The sequence below is a fragment of the Octopus sinensis genome, linkage group LG8 (genome assembly GCF_006345805.1).
Source record: "Octopus sinensis linkage group LG8, ASM634580v1, whole genome shotgun sequence".
Lineage (NCBI taxonomy): Eukaryota > Metazoa > Mollusca > Cephalopoda > Octopoda > Octopodidae > Octopus > Octopus sinensis.
In genome coordinates, this window is record NC_043004.1 from 99,234,592 (window position 1) to 99,244,453 (window position 9,862).

Below are 9,862 nucleotides of genomic sequence, written 5' to 3' on the forward strand. Positions count from 1 at the left end.
ATTATATAATATTATATATAGATATATGTATATATAATTGCAGTATGAAACAGTGTTTATGTATAAACAGACGACACTTATATATAGTTACCAAGCCGCCCGAATTTACCTATTCATATTTAAATGAGAATATCAGAGCAAATCTCTTTAGCACATTCGTGAAAACACGTATTATACTTCGTAAACAGTTCAACTACAGTTTTGTACAAAAATCGAAGTGTAATTTTAATTCCGTGAATTATGGGAGATTTTTTTCCGAAATTTGTTCCTATTGTGTTTTCAAAATTTGTAATTCTGACAAAAAATGGATACGAATTTCATTATATCAAGCAGCGAGTCAGAATTCGAAGGATTTTCTACTGAAGACCTTCTAAATCTAACTCTATGACTGAAAAAAAAAGCATCTTTATATAAGAGTGAGGTTGTGTGTCTGTCTCCTACGATTTAGATTCCTAACTACTCCCACATTTTGCGGTGCAGTTTAACCAAAAGCGGGTATCTTATAGTCGTGATTCATATCGAGCCCTTCTGGGTATTAGCGTGCGTCTACGATGAGTCTACGATTTAAAAAAAATTTACCATCATATTTTTCCATTTTAATGCATTTTTTTCGCTTTTATATAAGGGAAGTAACTCTCTAAAAATATCTACGATGTGTCAACGATTTAAAAAAAAAATTACCTTAATTTTTTAAAAATTTTTAATGCATTTTTTTGCTATTTTTGGGTTATAACTCTCTAAAAATGCTTATATAGTTATTTCCCTTACAAACCCGAGCAACGCCGGGCGATACTGCTAGTATATATATATAGATATATATATATATATATATACATATATATATATATATATATATATATATTATATATATATATATATATATATAATATATATATACATACATACATACATATACATATACATATACTTATACACGATGGGGTACTGAAAAGTTCCTGGCTTTAAGCGTATTGCAAATGGCCTGCTTGAAGGCCTACAATATCTGTGTGCCCTTATAAGGCGGCAAGCTGGCAGAAACGTTAGCACGCCGGGCGAAATGCGTAGCCGTATTTTGTCTGCCGTTATGTTCTGAGATCAAATTCCGCCGAGGTCGACTTTGCCTTTCATCCTTTCGGGGTTGATAAATTAAGTACCAGTTATGAACTGGGGTCGATATAATCGACTTAATCTGTGTGTCTTTCCTTGTTTGTCCTCTCTGTGTTTACCCCCTTGTGGGTAATAAATAAATAGGTATTTTGCCTGCTGCTACGTTCTGAGTTCAAATTCGGCCGAGGTCAACTTTGCCCTTCATGCTTTCGGGGTCGATTAAATAAGTACCAGTTACGCACTGGGGTCAATATAATCGACTTAATCCGTTTGTCAGTCCTTGTTTGTCCTCTGTGTGTGTATCCCCTTGTGGGTAGTAAAGAAATAGGTATTTCGTCTGTCTTTATTATCTGAATTCAAAATCCGCCGAGGTCGACTTTGCCTTTCATCCTATCGGGGTCGATAATTTAAGTACCAGTTGCGTACTGGGGTCGATCTAATCGACTATCTCCTACCCCCAAAATTTTGGGCCTTGATCCTAGAGTAGGAAAGAGTGTTTGCGTTCTTATAATTTCGAAAAGAGATCTTTTCAACCACATTGATCTAGTATTGGTTTCACGACTTTGGAGGTAGGGTATAAGTTGGGTAGGGAGTAAGTTGAGCCCAGTACTCAACTGGCACATATTTTACAGACCACAAAACTACGAAATGCAAAATCGATCTCGGCAGAATTTGAACTCGGAACATAAGGACGAACGAAATGCCGCTTAGAGTCATACCCCGCGTGCTACATTGATCTAGTATTAATTTCATATATCGGCACAAGGCCAGTAATTTCGGGAGATGGAGTAGGTCGATTACATTGACCCCAGTGTTCAACTGGTACTTATTTTATCGACTCCCGATAGGATGAAAGACAAAGTAGAGCTGGGCGGAATTTGAACTCAGAACGTAAAGACAGACGAAATGCCGCTAAGCATTTTACCGGGCATGCCAATGTTCTGCCTGCTTGCTGCCTTACATTGTCCTAGTATTAACAGCATCAATAAAAGCAGCGTGCTGGCAGACTCGCGATCACACTGCGGCAAAAATGCTTCGCCGTATTTCATTGATCTTTACCTTCTGAGTTCAAATGCTGCCACGGTCAACTTTGCCGTTCATTAAATCGGGGTCGAGGAAATAAGTACTAAGTGAGCTCTGTGGTTGATAAAATAAGTACAAGTAATCGACTAATACCTTCCTCCAATATTGCTGGTCTTGTGCCAAAATGTGAAACTAATATTAATAATATCAATGTAGCATTAACCATATAAACATCATCGTAATACTAATGTCTTCGTACGTTGAACTCCTGATAGAAATTGCTATCAATCTTTGAGTCTTCCGATGATTTATGTAGTGTAGGAAGATAATTGCAAGACATATTATCTTCCGTTTCCTACTGTTTTTTGAGTAAAGTTCACCTTTTTATCTTTTTCAGAGTAGAAACATGTATTTATTATTCAACGTCATGCATAGTACGAAAGTTGGAGTTCTCTTCTAGTGTAGTATTTTGTATTGTATTCACGAAAATAATATTTTTTATTCCCAATCTTTGAATTAAACCTCAATCTACACCATAGTGTGAATATTGGAACTTAGTCTACGTTTCAGTTACCACAACTGCTATTTTCTCTTCTTTCTTTTTTCCATTATATACAGAATTATGTTTTAATCTCCTTATATATCACAAAATAAGTCATCAAAAAATGAATTAATAAAATTTATTCAGAGTTACGTATCATCATAGGTGTGTAGGAAAATAAAATGAGCTGGTAGTTCGGTCAAGAGATACCTTCGTCCACAAAGCCGGACTCTTTTAGCGGCATTTGAATATTTTTCATCGAGGAAGTTTATACAAACGAGCAAGAGTTCGTTTGAATTTGTCGATATCAATATTTGCTTTGCAGAAGACTTATTGTACCACGCAGCCAGGTCATAACCCACATACAGAAACGATAGTTGTCTCGTTGTAAAATTGGAACGTAAGTTTTCGTACATAATATTCATGATTCATATTAAGACATTTTTCCTGTCAGTATTGTATTATTTGTGGCATATCATCTTTCTTTTCCTATTGTTTAGTAGGAAATGTTCCTTTTTCTCTTTTCTTCGTTGAAGTAATTATTCAATATAAAGCATAGCATGGCAGCTCGAATCCAACTAAAATTTACTATTCTGATATAAAATGTACGACTTTTTCCAAATCTATTGTATCATTCGTCAATGTAAATCATAGCACGAATAGTCTAATTTTGTCAAAGTTGCGTATTATATTCTGTGTTGTTGTCTTTTTGTATCGTGTGTAGACGCAAGTTTTCAAATTTTTATATTTCTTTGATATATTTTTGTACTGAATTTTTGTATAACATGAAAACTGGTGAGTTATCATAATGGAACAAGCGTCTGTTGTGTAACAGAATTTTCTATCATGCAGGCAGGTACCACTATTAACAAAGACCTACAAGAACTTGTAATCACATATAGGGAAGAAAAGCTACGTACATTTTATCATTGATTTAGTAACAGGTGTAGCATTGTCTTGTCATTAACATCTCTGAATGAAACATTCCACCAGGCTGCAGCTCTCGACGATAAAGTACAAAGGATAAAACAGTGAACATGTACACTTGATATAGAAGTAGGATCGTTTCGGTTTGAACGGCAGTTTTTTAAAATAATTTCCACGTAACTAAAGACTTTTAAACTTCGCATACTGGTAGAATGTGTTTATAAAACATCTTTTTCTTAAGGCTTTATTGAGAAAATTCTATAGTTTGTAAGATATTTGTTGTTTTTTTTCTTAAATTTCTGCAATTTCAATCAATCAATGACGTCTATTGAGGTGAAAACATTCTGTGCCATATGAATATGTCCCTCGTTTAAGAAACAGATAGGGTTTATTTACATTTCTGAAGAAAAAAAGATACCCTTCCCCCACCCCTAACCCTAACCCTAACTCTAACCTTAACCCTAAAACAGATTGAAATGCAATAGATCGATACTAGAGTCATAATTATGGGTGACAATTTCATATGACACCGCTAGAAAAAACTGCCGTTCAAATCGAAAGGATCTTAGAAGTATTCTACATATGTTGAAGAGAAGTGAAATGTTAACACACAAGCAACGTGCAAATTAGCTGTATTTGCATATCAAATTCATCAATCCATGTGTGAAAGCAATATAACTGCACTCGTATAATATGTATGATGCACATAAGTGATGTGTTTATTGTCGAAATTTTACAATGTACCTTTTGTAGAAGATACACAGGACAAGAGGGACAACTAGACAAGCATTACTAAAAGTGGAGTGCTCTGATTTAAAGATAATAGGTCACACAGTAAAGTTGGTAAAAGATCAGGATTGGGTGCTATACAAGAGGCCACGCTAATATTGGAAGGTGAATATTGATATGATTAGCAAGCTGGTAGACTCGCTCGTACGCCAGGCAAAATGCTTAGAATCACTTCATCCGTCTTTAAGTTCTGATTTCAACGTCTATCGAGGTCAATTTTTTACCATTCATCCTTTCAGGGTCGATAAAACAGTTGAACACTCTGATCGATATAATCGACTCCCACACTCCCGCTGAAATGGCTGGCCTTGTGCCAAACTTTGAAATTAATGTGTTAATGAGCTTAGTAAAAAAAAAAACCTAAATACATACACTGTAAGAAAGTATTGCACATATACATAAAAACGGGTATAGGATCTTTTCGGTTTGAACGGCAGTTTTTTCTAGCGGTGTCATATGAAATTGTCACCCATAATTATAACCCTAGTAACGATCTATTGCACTTCTATGTTTTAGGGTTAGAGTTAGGGGTAGGGGGAAAAGTATCTTTATTTCTTCAGAAATGTAAATAAACCCAATCTGTTTCTTAAACGAGGCACATATTCATACGGCACAGAATGTTTTCACCCCAATAGACATCATTGATTTGTTGAAATTGCAGAAATTGAAGAAAAAAAACAACAAATATCTTACAAACTACAGAATTTTCTCAATAAAGCCAAGAGAAAATATGTTTAATAAACACATTCTACCAGTATACGATGTTTAAAAGTGTTTAGTTACGTGGAAATTATTTTTAAAAACTGACGTTCAAACCGATAAGATCTCAGGTATAACTTAGCAATATACGCTTCCATACATCGATATATATTCCTATTTTAATGCATGTAACAATTATCAATATGTAAATGTATATGAAAAAAAATATACGCATATGTGTATATACACATGTCTGTGTTGATACATGTTTTTGCATGCTGCGATATTATTCATTTCCAGAATCTGACATTTTTTCTACATGATAATCTGTCCCACTTTACACTGTTTTTCATTCAATTGCTCTATGATACTTAATTACATTAGAGTGTTTAACGAACGAAGATCAGATCGTAAATGTCGTTCACTGCAGGCAATTCTTTTCAAAGTCTCAGCAAAAAAAAAAAAATAGAAACAGCAGAAAAAAAATGATATAAACAAATACGAAATAAAGAAATAAAAACGTCCTCATTCACTAATATAATACGATATATATGTATGTATATATATAGTGACATAGAGAAATAGATAGAATAGTAGGCGTACAGATAGGTAGGGAGTCAGATAAATTGATAGATATTAGATATATGCAAATAAATTTCCTCGTATTTGCTCTCACATATGTAAATAAATTTATCTGTTGTATACACAATGTGATAATTCTAAACATTGGCATCAGTAAATAGAAACCAATTAATATCCTCCTTCCTACAACACACCCTAAAAAAATTATCAAAAAAATGCTTTTACGTTATTATTAAATATTTTATCGAATGAATTTATTTGTTTCACTTTTCTTCTCTGATATATTTACTTACGTATTTCTATCTATTCAGTTGTTGTTTGTTTTGTTTTTCTTTTACTTTTTCGTGTATGTCTTGTGTTTTGCCGTTTTCAATTAAAACATTTTCACTTCATTTTTTATGTTTTTTCGCTGTTTACCTATAAAATCCTTTCCAAATATAACTCTTTGATAAATTTTAGAAATATGTTAATTAAATTTTCAAAGATATTTGTCTTTAATTAAATATGATTTATTTACTTAGTTAATAATTCAAACATTTATTTATCCATTTAATTTCTATTGTTATGTTTGTTATTGTTGCTGTTAATATCATTATTACTTTTGTTGTTTCAACGATCACGTTTCTCAGAAATATATTTCTTCAGGTTTTCATGACGAACAAAACGGTTTCGAATATTTCAGTCTCCTCCCCAGAAAATTCATTCATAGGAATTTGTACATATCAATATTTTTGCTGGCAACAATTTTGCTTTGTTTATTGTCGGTTTAATATAGCAATATTTCGGATATCGGCGCACGCACACAAAAAAGTGTAACAACTAAATAGAAAAAAAGAGCAATTTCATAAAAAGGTAACCAAAGCAATAAAACATTGAAAACTGAAAATATAAACTCAAGTTAGAATGGCAAATGTATTAGCGAGAGTAACTGGTTCTGTACAAACGTTATACGCCACAAAACAATCTTCGATAAAAGCCAACTCGATGTAAGGGGAAAGAAAACGGGATAACATGAGGCAAAAAATGCAGTACCTGCTTGCCGAACGATATATGATCTACGATTTACGAAATGAACATAAAACTACGGACCTTATGTATGCTTTCAAAAGTGCTGCTGGAGTAAATCACAAACTTTGTGGCTGCAGGATGGGAGCACCATTGTCCGAGCAGTGTATATAGATGCATGTGACATATTTTAAGCCTCAGCATAAGGCAGGAAGACAGGTAGTGCTGGTGCCCACACAAAATGATACGAGCTAGTGATGCACTCAATAAATATTCAAAAATAACTACAAATGTCATAGCTCGACATACTGCTAGTGACGTTGAACCACGATTGGGCATTATATAATGGTACAGTATGTGCAAGTGGTGCACCTAGAAGTGATCGGTAAGATCGGTGGATCTGCGCAGAAATCCATTTCCTAATAGTAGTCGAAGCTTAAAAGGTTGTTCAGAAATTATAACCCATAAATGTATGATAAGGATGACAATAAAATTGGAAAAATAACAGGAACATCTCTCATATATGGTGAGGTAAGGGGTTGAATCCTGAAAGTCTTCTGCACAGAGGGGCAAAAGCAAAAATTGGAGATAAGCGCTAGACGACTATATCTCATAGATAAAGGCCATCGCTATTTCCAAGAAATCATCCTGATTGTAATTCTGAGAATAATCAGAGAAGAAAATCTACCAATTTCATCAATAGTATTGCATACAGTAGTGATAGATGTCTAGTTAAGGCAAATAGAAATCGCGGTATCTCCTCTGTTAGTAGAAGTCTGGATAAAATCTAGAAGCAGCCGTACTATACTTTTGTCTTTCGTCGATGGAAAAGAGATGGACAATAAGTAAAAATGGGAACCCATTAGAGATGAAAAAACTAAAGAAATATCGCAAAATAGTGGGCTCTTATTAAAGACATGTTCGAAGCTGGAAGTATCCCACAAAAAATCACCTAACTTACATTCTCGATTCTTGATACAATCAACGGTATCCTGATGTATTTGATCTACTAAAAATTTCGAAGGAATACTAAAGCAAAGCTTTACGGATTGACAATGAAAAAGTGTTTCGATTTATAGAATACCAGAATGATAGAATATCTAATAGTCTGTCATGATTAATGTTTTTGACTAAAAATGAAGTTGATCTTTGATAATTTAAGAAGTACCACATAAATGTACCTAGAGTAGAAGACGTCCAGAATTGTAGTTGCTGTACCGTCAGCTGTTCTCTTTTTTTCTTTTTCAGTTTTAAGTGAAGGGAGAAATTTTAAGCGGTCCTACAGTCCTAGTGGTAGCAGCTGTGACAGGAAAGCTTTTGTGTCCTGCTTGGCCAGGCCTTTTATGCACATACACAGGTTCACAGCTTCGAAATTTTTCAATGATGTTTAAGGGATATTAGAGATTTAATATCCATTTAGGTTCCACCCAATCATACATTGATTCTGCTTATTTCTAATGCAGTCATACACAACTTGACTTAATGCTTTCTCTATAGCATTTGTGAAAGCTGGCTGTTGTGCATTTACATGCCTCTGCGTCTGAACGTGCAGAAGTATGGGATTTGTCTATGTGTGTTTAAATGTGCAAACCTTTAATAAATATTTTCAGGTTTCTTCCATGCATTAAATATCTTTCGAAAACTAGAAGGCTGGTCAAATCATACGAACTTCTCCAGATGGATCGCAAAGTCACTGCATTCATTCTTTCTCTTTCACTCCATATCAGTTTTGCCATTCTTAGTTTTGCTGTCACCACCTCTTTCCTCCCGTTGTTTCAGATAGCTTATTCCTTCCACTAACACAACGGAACACAATATGACATAGCAGAACATAGGAATAGCATAACAATGACGTATTGCGTAGAGTTTCCTTATTAATTCTGTCAGCCAATTCATTCTAGTGATATCTCTCACGGTCTCGACTGATACAAATCCATATTTTCAATGATAATGAGATACGTTTTCACATTACCAGAGATCAGAGGACCCGTCTTATAAATCATCACAACACTCATAAACATTTCATAAAAGTTCTGTTCTTATTTTTTCAAAATTAATTTAAAATATATTCTTTCTTTCAATATTTTTAGTTTATGCACATGTAGGTACATATATTTATATATATATATATATATATATATATATATATATATATATATATATATATATATATATATATTATATATATATATATATATATTATATATATATATATAATATATATATATATATATGTGTGTGTGTGTGTGTGAATATACATATATATATATATATATATATATATATATATATATATATTATATATATATATATATATATATATATATATGTATATGTATATATATATATGTACATATATAGATGGATAAGTAGATATGTATACATACATATATATGAATATGTATATATATATATGTACATATATAGATGGATAAATAGATATGTATACATACATATATATGTATATGTATATATATATACGTACATATATAGATGGATAAATAGATATGTATACATACATATACTTATATATGTATATGTATATGTATGTATACATATATATGTATATGTATGTATATATATTATATGTGTATATATCTGTGTGTATATATTTATATGTATATATATGTGTGTCCATATATGTATGTGTGTGTGTGTAAGCGCGTGTGTGTACATACGCATATATATGTGTGTGTAAGTGAGTATCTGTGTGTAAACAACAATGTGAACATGATGTCACTGGTTATATTATCTTCTCTTATCAAGTGTTTGAGCCCCTCCTTGCTACGTAATTGATCTGTCATTGTCGGAATATCAATCTGATGAGAGGTTTTCTTTTTTTATTTTGTCATGACCTTGCTCCCTATCAGATCATGGAACTCTATGCCATCAATTTATTCTCCTAGCATAACACTGACATATTTAGACTTAGTTCTGTATGAAAAGTTCCACTGCAAAAATCAATCTGGATATCTAACAGTTTGTTTGACAGTGTGTAGTTTTTCAAAACCATATTTCATTCATTGAATCAATACACATTTTCCTTCACACACACATGCGCTCACAAATGTGTTTATATATGTTTATATGCATGTGTGTGTGTATGATATGTAATACACATATGCATGTGTGTATAATATATAATACATGTATACGTATATATATATATTTCTTTACTACCCACAAGGG

General features: G+C 32.8%; 1 long non-coding RNA gene across 1 annotated transcript in view; it reads left to right on the forward strand.

Moving 5' to 3' along the window:
* The first annotated feature begins 1,462 nt into the window (after positions 1–1,462).
* Positions 1,463–9,862, forward strand: part of LOC118764462 — a 20,092-nt gene continuing 11,692 nt past the window's right edge. Inside the window, exon 1 of the long non-coding RNA XR_005000272.1 lies at positions 1,463–1,600. This is a non-coding gene — a long non-coding RNA (uncharacterized LOC118764462). The remainder of the gene's footprint in view (positions 1,601–9,862) is intronic.